General features: G+C 45.8%; 1 protein-coding gene across 1 annotated transcript in view; it reads left to right on the plus strand.

Annotated features, from left to right (window-relative positions):
• The window catches only part of LOC142566838 (uncharacterized), a 285430-nt gene that overhangs the window by 207592 nt on the left and 62173 nt on the right, over positions 1-15665 (plus strand). The gene's annotated exons all lie outside the window — the stretch shown is intronic.

The raw sequence follows: 15665 nt of genomic DNA on the forward strand, positions 1-15665 counted from the left end.
GCTGCTTGAGCCCCGGAGCCACTTGCTCAGGACGCGGACCCTGTCGGGCTGCGCGTAATTGCAGCTTTTAAATGTATAGCTGACAGCTGGAAGCGCCCGGTGGGCGGCTGCCGCCAGCCGTGAGCAAATCTCGGCTTGGCACCTCCGTCAACAGCTGGGGCCACTTTGATCGCGTTCCTGTCACGGTCATTCTCCCTCGTCCCCCGATCTTTTTTTTTCCTTTCCCCTCCCAGCCTTCCCCGCCGTTCACTTCGCCCTGGAGCCGACCGCCGCCTCTTGATCTCTTGTGAGAAGACCCAATTATTACTGACGAGCAGCCGACGGCTGGCAGCGACGACTCCTCGCAGCTCTCCTTCGCGAGTTCTCCTGTTTGCGCTGCTCTCGGCCATTCGATTGACGCCACCTATTTAATTTCCTGCCTTCGTATCACGCTGCGCCGCTGGGCAAACTTTGATGTCCAGTTCCGGCGCGGCTCACACTGTAATATATGCGACCCGGGCGCCTCTCCTGGAGGCCGGTTCACCGGCGTCGGGACCTGACCGAGCGCACTTAATCAGGGACTCCGACCGAAACCCTAGGTAAGACGCAGGCCGCCGGCACTGCTGGATCGGCCAGCATGACCGTGCGCTTCTCAAGAAACGCGGTGTACACGCCCCTGGCCCTCGCCGATGTTCAATCCTGCGTTCGGCCCCCAGGGCAGCTGCTGCGTACGGCTCTGTAAGCTGTTTCTCCGGTGCTCAGCCGCGCAGTCAAACTACTCATTAACGTTGAAAATAGGGAGAAAGAGAGGGATAATGATGAAGTACATTAACTCAGACTTGCGTAATTTATCAGATAAACCGCGGTATACAAGAACTAAAGCTGCATAATATTGAGTGAGGGCAGCGCAGCTCTCGTAGTAGATTGGTTTGTTTTGCGGCGAATGATACTCTCAAAGATAACGCGAAGGTCACAGATTAAAAAGGACGTTGTAAGACATCCGAAGAGGTTTCTCAGGTGGCACCGATAGCACTGTCACGGGGCAGCAATTTCGTGCATCGGATGCGATGTCGTATTAAGAACTATGGTCATCATATAAGAACGTGATGACTCAGTTTGTGTTCAGGCGGCAAAGGCGAGTGCTGCAGAAAACAAACCAAATTATGTTTTACAGCGTTTTTGATTTTGATCTACATCTACGAAAGAAAGATGAAATATGGAAAACTGCAGGCCACTCAAAGAGTGTTCGCAACCGGTTTATCCTTGCCGTTTATACCATGGTTTGACAGAAGCGAGCAAGTGCCTATTCGCTTTTATTCCCGCTTAAGACTCTGGCTTTGGCAGGCAAATGACCCTATTTGAAGAATGCAGCGTTTCCTTGGATTCTATCACTTTTCATTGGTCGCGCCGAGCCGCCGATACTGGCAGGACGGCGGGAGCAAGCGTCCGTTCGCCGTTCGCGCTTGTGCCATGCTAGCTTTTGCGGTACCGGAAACTATAGATTCGATTGCAACGCTGCTATTCCAGGCCACCCGCACTCGGTCAACCTTTCGAGCGGAGCTTGTAAAATCGAGATTGGTTTTCGTAACGTCGACGCGGTCGTTGCATCATCGCTCTTGCCTCTGTGTTTTTTTTCTTTTATTCCATGGCTGTCTGCCTTTGTGCTTGCTTGACTGCCTCGCCACTGGCACAGCAGTCAAACGCTATTTTAAAATACCTTCCGCGTAGAACGTCTAGGACGCGTAGCCTGCTACGCGTGGGTGCGTTGACGTGAGCGTGACTATGGCATAGTCGCGCAAAAGGTGACGACACCGTCAAAAGTTTAGCAGGCTTGCCATACCCAAAATCACATTCTTTGGGGGTGCGAGGGCTTGCCTTCTCCCAGGTCTCTCCTGCCAGCTCCCTCACAACAGACGTGGGAGGAGAAGCTGAGAACGCCAGATCAAAAATTACAAAAATTCTCGTTGCCTGCGCCGAAAGGGACGCTCCTCGTGAGGGGCCATCCTAGGACTCGGGCCTGCCAGATCTTACCTGAGCAGAATTTTAATAACGTTGTTACCACCACCTACACCTAGCAGGCTTGCCAACTTCATCTACGTATCACCGATGCTCACTGCTATTTGCTGCATGGTTATAGCGCCTTTGAGAGAGTGAACTGGATATTGAGAAAAGCGAAAATTTGAGTTAAGGGTAGCTGTGCATTTGCATTAATTTAGAAGCTTCTGCTTCAACAAATTGCAGTCACTCGCGTTAATTACCATAGCGCCTACAGAGAATAGATTTCAAGCAAGAAAAGACGTTGTTCCTGCAGGGCTCTCTTAGTACCATGGAGAAAAGGTATTGGATAAGGATAAACTGGATTGCAGAAACTGCAAGCTGTCCAAAAATGCCTGAAACTGACCCCTCTTTAGGGTTTCCATGAGACTCATTTGGTGCAGTGACTTCTAAAGTAAATATACAATCTATAGCTTGGTTTTTAAGCACTGCAGCCTGAAATCACTAAAATATATAAACATAATGCAATTACAGACCCTTACTAGACTCCCACATGTGTGTGCACTTGAGTGAGCCCAAATAGGTGAGTCTGGCTCAACCCAAGGGAATCTCGGGGAGTACAAATTTGAGTGAGTAGAACAGGGTATACAGAGTGTGCGTGCGTATATTGTAAGATGACAACAACAACATTGAATGGTCAACGGACATAGAAACGCACGGTAGTGATCATTTCCCAATCCTGGTAAAACATCGCCTCATACGGAGTGAGGGGACCCGACGCTACTCAGAATATAGTAATTGGCAAAGTTTTCGGCACCATTTAAGTAACTCATTGGGAGGAAATCCGAACTTTCGAAGTTTTGCAAATATATTATGTGAGACTTACAAGATATGCACAAATAAAGTCATTGTTCCAAATGATTACGCTGCAGTCGACGGCGAATATAAATGCCTAAGAGAAATTAGAAGACGCGCAGAACGGGCTTACCGCCGCAGTGGAAAGCTGGATGACTACCAGATGGCACAGAAAGTTCAGTCGACTTCGCGCAGACGCTTACAAAAATTCGGTACGAGAAGATGGCGAGAATACTACGCGTCGTTGTCTCCGTTTACTCCAGTTCCCAGAATATGGTCAGTTGTCCGATCTTTTAGTCGTCCAGTTATCCAGAGCCATCCCTTCCGAGCCCTTGCCGTAGCTCGAAGCACCCCGGAAACATCTGTTGCTGACGAATTCTGTCAACTTATATCCAGACCAGGAATTCCGTTTACTTGCCAACAATTTGAAAGTTCGACAACACTAGCATGCAGAACAGGAGGTTCGTGCGTGCTTTATGTCACAACATCCTCAACTTGACTGTGAGTTAAGTTTACATGAATTGAAAAGTGCTCTTTCGTCATGCCGTACAAAGACAACCGTAGGCCCAGATGGTGTTACGTATGTGATGTTAAAGAACCTAGGTCCAGTAGGAAGAATGACTCTTTTGGAGATATATAATGATATCTGGATAAGAGAGACTCTTCCGTATTCATGGAAATTAGCTCGGGTAATTCCAGTGCTAAAACCAGGAAGGACTCCACTTTGTCTTGACTTTTACCGGCCCATCAGTCTCACAAGCTGTTTTTCCAAACTAGTGGAGAAGATGATAGACAGTCGACTGCACTGGTGGTGTGAACACACAAATGTGTTTTCCAATTACAGAACCGGTTTTCGACAAAAGCGGGGTACAATGGATTCAGTATTATACATTGCCACATGCGTCGAACATGAACGAATTTGCGGAAATGTAACAGTAGCAGTATTCTTAGACATTCAAAGAGCATTCGACACTGTAAGTCACATACACGTCCTTGCTGGTATGTTAGAGCTTGACCTACACGGTCGAACGGTGCGATGGGTACCAAATTTCTTGAAAGGTAGAAAAATATTTGTGGAAACAATTGAAGGAGAAAGTAATTATCACACCATAACGCGGGGCGTTCCGCAGGGCAGTGTTCTCAGTCCGTTTTTATTCAACTGTGTCATGGCAGCCTTGCCACTAAATCTCCCGTCTGCTCTACAGTATTCGCTTACGCAGATGACATCTGCATATGGGCCTCTGGATCTCATATACAAGACATTCAAACAACGCTGCAAGAGGGTCTTGTTAATATCGACACCATTTTAAAAGAAAGAGGCATAAGTCTTTTTTAAAAGAAAGAGGCATAAGACAGCCGTACTTCCTTTCACTAGACGACAGCTGAATAATTTCCAACTTACGCTTAATGGGCAAACTTTGATGTTTGTGAAAGAGCATAAAGTCCTTGGAGTTATTCTTGACCGCCAGCTAACATGGGCTTCACACATCCGCGCAACTGAAAAGCAGACCAATGCAGTAATAAACGTACTTCGGCAACTCGCTGGCACAACGTGGGGGGGATCAGTCTCTTCACTATTACAGGTTCATAACGCACTCATAAAACAAAAAATTGCTTACTCGGTACCTATTCTCCATGGTTTATCGCAAACTTCTGAGGAACGTCTTCAACGTTCACTGGCAAGAGGGCTGCGAGTGTGTCTTGGGGTTCCGCAGGCTACCTCGAGTTCTTTAGTAATTGCTGAAGCTCATCACCCACCATTTCCAGTCATACGAACGGTTGAAACATGCCGATATATTTATCGCATCTTAACCAAACACGAGAAGCATCCATTAAACCTTGCGCTCACCGAAAGAAACAAAAGCAATATTCACGATGTTGTTCGAGAACATAATGCATTATTACCAAGATTTGAATTATGCAAAGTGGATGTTAGTTACCCTCCCTGGATGTTAAGATGCCCTAAAAAAGAATTATCGGTTGACGGGATTATATCTAAGAGAGACATGTTCTTAGTAGCTGCACAGCAACTGGCACTCTTCCAATAGAGAGAGAGAGAGACAAAAGGGAAGGAAAGACAGGGAGGTTAGCCAGTGTAAATACCGGCTGGCTACCCTGTCCTGGGGAAAGGGATAAAGGGAATAAGAGGAGAAAGAAGAGAGCGAAAAAAAACCAAGGAAAATGCTTACAGTAACGCGATGTTACGCGCAACAATCGTCAAAGGCGTTCGCACAATTCACATGTCCTTTAGAACTCTTCCAAATTTACTCATTATTCCAGTACATCCACGTTTAAACAGATGGTTCGTGTCATAAAAATTCTTCGACTTCAGCAATCGTCATTCCACATTTCGGGAGACATCTTCCACCATGGCAGAGCTATTTGCAATCCTGTGTGCTTTGCGTTTTATAACATCGGAAAAAAATTCGCAAAAATGGGTTATCTTTAGCGATTCGCAAGCCGCTCTCACATTACTACAGAGCTATAAGAAAAAATCTTCGCTATTAAACCTTGCGCTCACCGAAAGAAACAAAAGCAATATTCACGATGTTGTTCGAGAACATAATGCATTATTACCAAGATTTGAATTATGCAAATTATACACTTCGCTATTGTATGAGACGCTCAAAGAACTTACAAAAGCAAGCGCAATGAACCACGTAATTGCATTTCAGTGGATACCTGGGCACTGCAATATTCCTTTTAATACTGCAGCGGACGCAGCTGCGAATCGAGCGCACAATAACGCAGAGACAACCAATCTTCCCCTATTGCGTAGTGAAGTCCGTCTGATCCTGGGACAAATTTCTTGTCGCCTCAACAAAATTACCTGGTTTGACCAGCAAACTAAAAACTCGGAGTTTTACTCTATAGACTCATGCATAAACTTATCAATGCCGGAAACTCTAAGAGACAGCAGAAAATTTGAAACATTGGTACACCGGCTGCTTCTTGGTGCTGCATTTACGAAACACTTCTTGTACAAGATAAAACGTGTCTAGTACGCAGTGTTCTTGTGGCCATCCAGACGAAGATGTGCATCAGCTTCTTCTCGAGTGCACGAAATAGGATACACAAAGAACGGTACTGCAAGCTAATTTGTTTATATTAGACAGAAGACCATTTATTCTAAAAAAGATACTTGGCCCATGGCCAACTGCGGGCCTTCAAAAAAGAGCACTTCTTGCTCTGAAAAAGTTTTTAGAGGACACCAACATTTTGGGAAAATATTGAGTATCAGATGATCCGAATACGCTAAATGAGTTACATAAACGTTGTTCGTGGTTCATAATTGGTTTATGTGGTGATCGCAACTTTTACGCAATATGTATAATTCTGTTCTGTACTTGCAGTGTATTACACGTCTTGTGTGTTTTGGCTGTTCAAAACATCTGACTTTACATATGCGTACGTGGACTGAACTAATGCACAGAACTTTGCGACTGCTGTACTGTTGGACTGTATATTTTTTATTCATCCAGTGTTCTACTGAATGCCATATTTTGTTTCGCTATTCTCCCTTTTTACGCAAATTTGTTTCCTTTGCCAAGTGACAAGGAGTAGCCGGTGCCACCATAAAGGCGCCAACCTCTCCTAATATTCACTTCAATAAAACAACAACAACAACAACTATTATTATTATTATTATTATTATTATTATTATTATTATTATTATTATTATTATTATTATTATTATTATTATTATTATTATTATTATTATTATTATTATTATTTGAGAACGTCGAGATAAAATAAGCTACCATGATGAGGCTACACAGCACTGTGTCGCGCAGGCGATAAATTAAGGGTACCGCAAATGCAGGAATCGGCTCCGTACTCGCGCAAGTTAACAAACTCTTCAAACGGACCTCAACTTGTCTCTTTCCAGGCTTCAGTGTTGCTCACAAGCGCAAGGCGTGACGAAGGCGCAGCCACACTGCTGCTCATGCAACGCCCGCAATGTTCAACCACTGAAGCGTAGCTGCTCGGAGCCACTCTTTTCCTTTCTTCGGCGCCGTTTTATATGGCCACATGCGAGATTTCTCACGAAGGCATTTAAAGTTTATCCATACAAATATCAGCGACAGAAATGAGCACACGTCCAGCACGCGTGTGTTCGCGAAGCGCAACGATCACTGCAGTTAGTTTCGTTCGGTGTGTGTGCGGGCAACATAAATAACATTGAATGTCATCGCAACGAGAATATACTCAAAAAGAAGCACTCGAACGGAACTGGCGCTCTGCTGTATCTCGCCGTTTACGTCTGCAGCGGATATTATTTGACGCAGAACAGGCCCACCGTGTCGAAACGATCCTGCACTGCACAAAGCGAAACCAGGAGATGGTCCGGGCGCGATGCACCAGGAGTATGGCGCAGGATGGAAAGTAATAAAAAAAAGAGAAAGAAATATGGTGAAGGGCGCGCCGTTAAATCAAGTGGCACTGGTATACAGAGTGGTGTTTTTTTTTTCGAACAGATTCTTTTTGTATATGAAAGGGGTATAAGCGCTGCGAATGTGGCGTCCCTGCAGATGAGTTCATATATATGCGAGGTGGACATACGTTGCCGCCAATAACGTGACATTCAGAAGAATAATTAACTAAGCACTAAACACACTAACAGTCGCTCCTAACTTGAGGCATTCGTTATCGAATTTCCGCGGTAAATCCGGCCCATGTCAGAACCGAGCGAGCCGGGACCGCAGTGAAGGCGGCCCCGCTATCATATCAGACTGAAATGCCCCGTATACGTGACGACAAGCGCGGGGAAGTTTGAAACCAAACATCTCGACCAGCGAGCAAAGAAGAAGTCCCTCCGAGCGGCCGCTGCTTTTTCGGTGAGATATTATTTTCTGTTTTCTTCGAAGAATCAGTGCTGTGTTGAGACTTCACTGTTGTCCAGGGAGAACGGACATCCCGTGGGATTCCTGTGTGCTAAAGATCACGCACAATATCGCGTGGTTTTGCTGTGCTCCGCAGCGCATCTACACCTACCACGGCGGTAGGCAGGATGGAACACCGGCACGAGCCATATGTCCGACAGCGCGTTCCTAGGCGCATGAGTGCCGCAGAATCGGCTCCGCACTCGGAAGTGCCACAACAAGCGCCCAATGTCATCAAGCCGGCGACGCTAGTTTTCAACGCCGCCCTACCTTCCAGCGCACCTTCAGTGAATATGGCTGAGACAAGCGACAGTGAAGCCAAGAAAACACGGGTCGACGACGACAAAACATCTACCTATGATCGAAGTGAAGATGAAGACACAGACTGTGATGAAACGCCGTTCTCCTTGGTAACGTATAAGAAGAAGCGGCCTGAGGGTATTCCAGTTGTTTTTCGACCCTCACAGAAAGTACGCAACTTCTGGCAAGTCAATCCAAACCGAGCTGCGTCGGAAATTGTCTCCGCGGCAAAAGAAAAAGTGCAGTCTTTCCGCGTGAATAGAGATGGAAGTTTCTCTGTCAACGTTACTTCAGTCTCAGCTGCAAGACATCTACTGTCGATGAGCGAAGTGGCTGGTTTGGAAGTCAAGCCATTCATTCCGGCGTCTTATACCAAGAATGTTGGCAAGATACGCCATGTGCCAGCTGAGTATATGGAAGAACAACTGGTTGACTTTCTGAAGGATTTTGGAGTGACATCAGCCCGTCGTCAGGCGCGCTACAATCGCCAAGAAGACGGAGCGGTAGAATCACGCCATCTGAGAACTGTCATCCTCCATTTCAGAGAAGACAAACCAATGCCGCAACGAGTGCATTTAGGTTTAACGAGTCACCCCGTAGAAGAATACCATGGCCCTGCTCTAAGATGCTACAACTGCCAGAGATTTGGACATCTATCGAAGAACTGCCGCAGTCAGCGTCGCTGCAAGATATGCTCTGAAGACCACAACCATTCAGAGTGCAAGTCTGTGTGTCAGCCAAAGTGTGCCAACTGCAGTGGAAACCATACAACTTCCTACTCCGGGTGTCCTCAGAGCAGAGCTGCCTCAAGGTTACGCAGACATGAGTTAAAATACGGAAGGCTGCCTCCTCGTAATGCACCCCCGCCCAACCTTGATGCTGTAAGATACGCGCCTCCAACTCCTAGCAAAGAAAAAGAGCAAGGGGTCCATATGAGCTATTCTGCAGCTCTGAAACACTCAGGTCGACAACGTTCTGACAGCGAGCGGCGTGATCCCCCTTCAGAGAATGCTACTCATCTTGCCCAGGCTTCGAGTGAAATTCGCCGACCTTCTCAGCAATGCCCTCAGCCATTGACACAGCAACCTCATCTAACGTCTGTGCGACTGCCTCAGCATTCGGCTCAACCACACCAGTCATCCCAGCGACCATCTCGGTCAACTCTTCAGCGACCTGCTTCGAGCACGCATGAAGCTTCAGCGTCGTTTGGTGATTACGCGTCTTTACCTGTAGCACAGATGATCCTACCCATGCTATTCACAGCTCTGCGTGCAATTCAAAGTGCCATTCCACAAGCAAACAACCTACCAGAGGTAAAAGCACTGCTTTATATGGAATCGTTGGTGCTTCCACAACCACCAACAGCTCCACGGCAGGCTTACAATGAATAATCGTTACAACAATGTTTTCGTATTTCAGTGGAATGCTAATAGCCTTCGAAATAAGTCAGCTGATTTTCGCAAACTACTAGCTCAACATAACTTTCCTATTTTATATATACAGGAGGCAGGCGTAAGAGATGACTTTCGTCTTTCAAACTATGTTATATATATAAATCATCGCGCATTGCTGGAAGTAGCAGAGCGATGTTATGCGTGAGAAAGGACCTGCCGTCCTATTTAATACAGTCGAGCGATTTAAATATACCGGAGTTCGTAGCATGCAAGATATCTTTTAGAAATACAAGCGTCACAGAGTCTTTATCTACAATGTGCTAGCAAAATATCAGTTGACAGCTTGGTGAATGCGTTTGGTATCGCAAACTCACATATGCTGGTTTGTGGGGATTTCAACGCACATAACGTCATCTGGGGCAGTGAATATAACGATTCCCGCGGGAGCATCATAGAGTCTGCCGCAAAAAAAAGTAATCTGATCGTGTTAAATGACAGCTCTCCAACGTTCTTGCAGGGGTTTCGTTACTTAAGCTGTATAGATGTTACGCTCTGCTCACAAGACCTTCTTGATGGCGTTGAATGGTCAACGGACATAGATACGCACGGTAGTGATCATTTCCCGATCCTGATAAAACATCGCCACATACGGAGTGAGGGTACCCGACGCTACTCAAAATATACTAATTGGCAAAGTTTTCGTCACCATTTAAGTAACTCATTGGGTGAAAATCCGAGCTTACAAAGTTTCGCAAATATACTGTGTGAGTCTTACGAGATCTGCACAAAACAAGTCATTGTTCGAAACGAATACGCTGCAGTCGACGGGGAATATGAATGTCTAAGAGCAATTAGAAGACGCGCAGAACGGGCTTACCGCCGCAGTGGAAATCTGGATGACAAGATGGCACAGAAAGTTCAGTCGACTTCGCGCAGACGCTTACAAAAATTAGGTACGAGAATGTGGCGAGAATACTGCGCGTCGTTGTCTCCGTTTACTCCAGTTCCCAGAATATGGTCAGTTGTCCGAACTTTTAGTGGTCCAGTTACCCAGAGCCATCCCTTCCGAGCCCTTGCCGTAGCTCGAAGCACCCCGGAAACATCTGTTGCTGACGAATTCTGTCAACTTATATCCAGACCAGGAATTCCGTTTACTTGCCAACAATTTGAAAGTTCGACAACACTAGCATGCAGAACAGAAGGTTCGTGCGTGCTTTATGTCACAACATCCTCAACTTGACTGTAAGTTTAGTCTAAATGAATTGAAATGTGCTCTTTCGTCATGCCGTACAAAGACAACCGCAGGCCCAGATGGTGTCACGTATATGATGTTAAAGAACCTAGGTCCAACAGGAAGAATGGATCTTTTGGAGATATTTAATGATATCTGGATAAGAGAGACTCTTCCAGATTCATGGAAATTAGCTCGGGTAATTCCAGTTCTAAAACCAGGAAATACTCCCCTTTGTCTTGACTCCTACCGACCCGTCAGTCTCACAAGCTGTTTTTCCAAACTAATGTAGAAGATGATAGACCGTCGACTGCAATGGTGGTGTGAACACACAAATGTGTTTTCCAATTACATGACCGGTTTTCGACAAAAGCGGTGTACAATGGATTCAGTATTAGACACTGCTACATGCGTCGAACATGAACGTAGTTGCTGAAATGTGACAGTAGCAGTATTTTTAGACATTCAAAGAGCATTCGACACTGTAAGTCACATACACATCCTTGCTGGTATGTTAGAGCTTGGCCTACACGGTCGAACGCTGCGATGAGTATCAAATTTTTTAAAAGACAGAAAAATATTTATGGAAACAATCGAAGGAGAGAGTAATTATCACAGCATCACGCAGGGTCTTCCGCAGGGCAGTGTTCTCAGTCCGTTTTTATTCAACTGTGCCATGGCAGCCTTGCCATTAAAACTCCGGTCTGGTCTACAGTGTTCGCTGTACGCTGATGACATCTGCATATGGGCCTCTGGATCTCATATACAAGACATTCAAACAACGCTGCAAGAGGGTCTTGGTAATATCGACACCTTTTTAAAAGAAAGAGGCATGAGTCTTTCATACGTAGAGACAGCCGTACTTCCTTTCACTAGACGACAACTGAATAATTTCCAACTTTCGCTTAATGGGCAAACTTTGATGTGTGTGAAAGAGCATAGATTCCTTGGAGTTATTCTTGACCGCCAGCTAACATGGGCTTCACACATCCGCGCAATTGAAAAGCAGACCAGTACAGTAATAAACGTACTTCGGCGACTCGCTGGCACAACGTGGGGGGATCAGTCTCTTCGCTACTACAAGTTCATAACGCACTCATAAAACAAAAAATTGCTTCCTCGGCACCCATTCTCCATGGTTTATCGCAAACTTCTGAGGAACGTCTACAACGTTCACTGGCAAGATGGCTGCGAGTGTGTCTTGGTGTTCCGCAGGCTACCTCGAGTTCTTTAGTAATTGTTGAAACTCGTCACCCCCCATTTCCAGTCATACGAACGGTTGAAACATGCCGACATATTTATCGTATCTTAACACAACACGAGAAGCATCCATTAAACCTTGCGCTTACCGAAAGAAACAGGAGCAAAATTCACGATGTTGTTGCAGCATTATTACCAAGATTTGAAATATTCAAAGTGGATGTTTGTTACCCTCCCTGGATGTTAACATGTCCTCAAATAGAATTATCGGTTGAAGGGATTATATCTAAGAGAGGCATGTTCATAGTAGCCGCACAGCAACTGGCACTCTTCCAAATTTACTCCTTATATCCCCAGTACATCCTCGTTTATACAGATGGTTCGTGTCATAAAAATATTTCGACTTCAGCATTCGTCATTCCACATTTAGCGCTAGAGCAAACACTTAAATTATCCCGAGAGACATCTTCCACCGTGGCAGAACTATTTGCAATCCTGTGTGCTTTGCGTTTCATAACATCAGAAAAACATTCACAAAAATGGGTTATATTTAGCGATTCGCAAGCCGCTCTCACATCACTACAGAGCAATAAGAAAAATTCCTTTAACACTTCGCTATTGTATGCGACACTCAAAGAACTTGCAAAAGCAAGCGCAATGAACCACGTAATTGCATTCCAGTAATTGCATTCCAGTGGCACTGCAATATTCCTGGTAATACTGCAGCGGACGCAGCTGCGAATCGAGGGCACAAAAGCGCACAAGAAATGTAGCGGAAACGCACTTCGCTACTCGTGTAACTGCGACTTCTGTAAGTTACATGTTCATAATTACTGATATGCACCGCAGTACAACTTTCTACGGCTCGTTTCTAGGGCAACACCGCATTCACTAGAGGCGCTTTTGTACCGCTTTGAAGCGTCGAACTCGTGGCTGAGTGGTAGCGTCTCCGTCTCACACTCCGGAGACCCTGGTTCGATTCCCACCCAGCCCATCTTAGAAGTTGTTTTTTATTCATGAAATGCCTGCTGGGATTTATCGCTCACGGCCAACGCCGCCGACACCGACGACACCGGCTTTTCTGCGACACGAGCTCCTTAACGCTATCGCGTTAAAACGGGGAGACAACCAATCTTCCTCTATTGCGTAGTGAAGACCGTCTGCTCCCGAGAGAGATTTCTTGATTTGATCAGCAAACTAAAAACTCGGAGTTATACCTTATAGACCCATGTATAATCTTATCAATGCCGGAAAATCTAATGGACAACAGAAAATTTGAAACATTGGTACACCGCCTGCGTCTTGGTACTGCATTTACGAAACACTTCTTGCACAGGATAAAACGTGTCTCTAGTCCGCATTGTTCTTGTGACCATCCAGACGAAGATGTGAATCATCTTCTTCTCGCGTGCACGAAATACGATCCACAAAGAAGGGTACTGCAAGCAAATTTGTTGATGTTAGACACAAGACCATTCACTCTAAAAAAGATACTTGGCCCATGGCCAACTGCGGGCCTTCAAAAAAGAGCGCTTCTTCCTCTGAAAAAGTTTTTTAGAGGACACCAGCATTTTGGGAAAATAATAGGTATCAGATGATCCGAATACGTTAAATGAGTAACACAAACGTTGTCCGTGGTTCATAATTGGTTTATGTGGTGTTCGCAACTTTTACGCCATATGTATAGTTCTGTTCTGTACTTGCAGTGCGTTACATGTGTCGTGTGTTTTGGCTGTACAAGATATCTGACTTTATAATTGCGTACGTAAACTCAACTAATGCGCAGAACTTTGAGACTGATGTACCGTTGGACTGTATATTTTTTATTCATCCAGTGTTCTACTGAGTGCCACATTTTATTTCGCTATTCTCCCTTTTTACGCAAATTTGTTTCCTTTGCCCAGTGACAAGGAGTAGCCGGTGCCACCATAAAGGCGCCAACCTCTCCTATCATTCACTTCAATAAAAAGAAATCTCGGCCAGCCGCTGATACAGCACGCTTTGCCTGGCAAGCATGGGCGGCTGCGCGCCGTTTCTGGATTTGCCGCGACATGTCATTCGCATTTCGTCCCACGCTTCTCTACGCAAGGCGCTGCCGTCTGACGCTCAGCGGGACGCGCTGGGTTTCGATATTGCCTCGAATTGAGCTTTGAAAGCTGACGATGGAATATCTAGGAACAGGTGCGATTTTCAAGATTAAAAGAAAATGCGTCTTCATTAATATGTGACCGCCTTCAAGTTGGCCATTTATGCAACTGCCCCCGAGGCAATAATAAAAAAGTTCATTTATAAACGTTCGTTAATTAGTATTCCGAAGCTCACGTCTTTAGCGGCAAAGTATGTCGACCTCGCCTATAGCAACTCCTCGGCACAAACGCCCTCGCGTTCCATTGTGCTCCCATAACGTTTTAGAAAAAAATATATGTGGTCTTTAAAAAAAATCCCCGTATGGTCGCCACCTCGTATACGTCTCGCGCCGCTACTATATGTCAATATGAATGCATCTAGCTGCTCAGCTGTTTATTGGAGTTTTGGCCATCTCTAGGTATATTAAAATCTACACTCGATCGACCCGTCTTCGGTTGCTTTGTTAAGTATAGCGCAATTTCTTAACCAGAGGCAGCATGCCTTCCGATTCATCTCTTAAAACCGGTTCCGCTGAGCACGAGACTCACGCTGGTCCCGTCATCGTTTCCCTCTTGAAATTTAATGGGAAGTGCCTAACGGCGTTTCCGTTCTGCGCCGAGATGGTAGAACGACGAGAGAGGTAACGTGGCGGCGGTTGCGTTCTACGTCGCAAGATGAGTGTGAAAAGAACGAGTCAATGGCCCGTAGGATGGCACGTTGGAAGTGCTAAATGCTATTTTTGGGCGCAAAAGAGTATCCACGATAGGAGGACAGACACACTTTGTGAAGGCTCATCTCGCGGCCAAAAAAATTATGTTTAGCAGAGCCCACCAACTCATTCAGGAAGAATTCCTTTCGAGGTTGGAATTAGTACTCAGCATGGTCGGCGAAAAGCTATGCGGAGGATCATGCGGCGGCATATAGATCGAGCTCCGCATAAAGGGGCCAGTTGTATATATAGGAATGAGAGGAAAGGTGAGGACCAACGTGGTAATGAAGAAGGGAGCTACGTGCCAAGCAAGAACAAAATTGCAGTAGAAGATCAACAGCTCCCACTGACGCGTTCGTTTCCCGCCGAATAGTGCGGCGAATTGTCGGATTATCAGTTTTTTTAGTTCATCTTGTTGTAAGAAAAGTGTAACTTACTTTCCAGGGATACTGCCGCCGACAGATCTCCCGACATTTAATCATGCATACATATTTAACTGTTGGCCAAAACTGGCTTTTGTCTATCATAACGAAACAAAAGGTACCCGGACGTGGCTCAGCCTGGGTGGAAAGTTACCATGGATATAAATGCTGTACGGGTGCCAACGGAAGTCTTTTCACGACAACCTTAATGTGTAAAGGGCTATAGGGCAATGTCCAAAGTGCTACCCGTGTATATATGAACGCTGCAGTCTCAAGAAGGTGCGTCAAGATGCTGCCCGTTTTACAGCCTTTAAGATTGTTTTGGAAGACCCATGAAAGGTCGCAGCGAGTGAGCAGCACCCACTGCATATGAGGCACGTGTGTAATCCGTGCGTAAGTAACGCGAAGACAAACGCCATTAGTAGGCACGTGGGTAGGCAACCGACCCAGAAAGTGGCGCAGCCTTAATGGCGCGCAAGGAGTGCTAATAACAATCGCGTGCCACTTAGACATCGCGGTGCATCCCCAAGCAAAAGGGACGGAAAGGGAGAGAGTGAGAGGAGCGCGGGG

The sequence above is a fragment of the Dermacentor variabilis genome, chromosome 1, assembly GCF_050947875.1.
Source record: "Dermacentor variabilis isolate Ectoservices chromosome 1, ASM5094787v1, whole genome shotgun sequence".
Taxonomy (NCBI): domain Eukaryota; kingdom Metazoa; phylum Arthropoda; class Arachnida; order Ixodida; family Ixodidae; genus Dermacentor; species Dermacentor variabilis.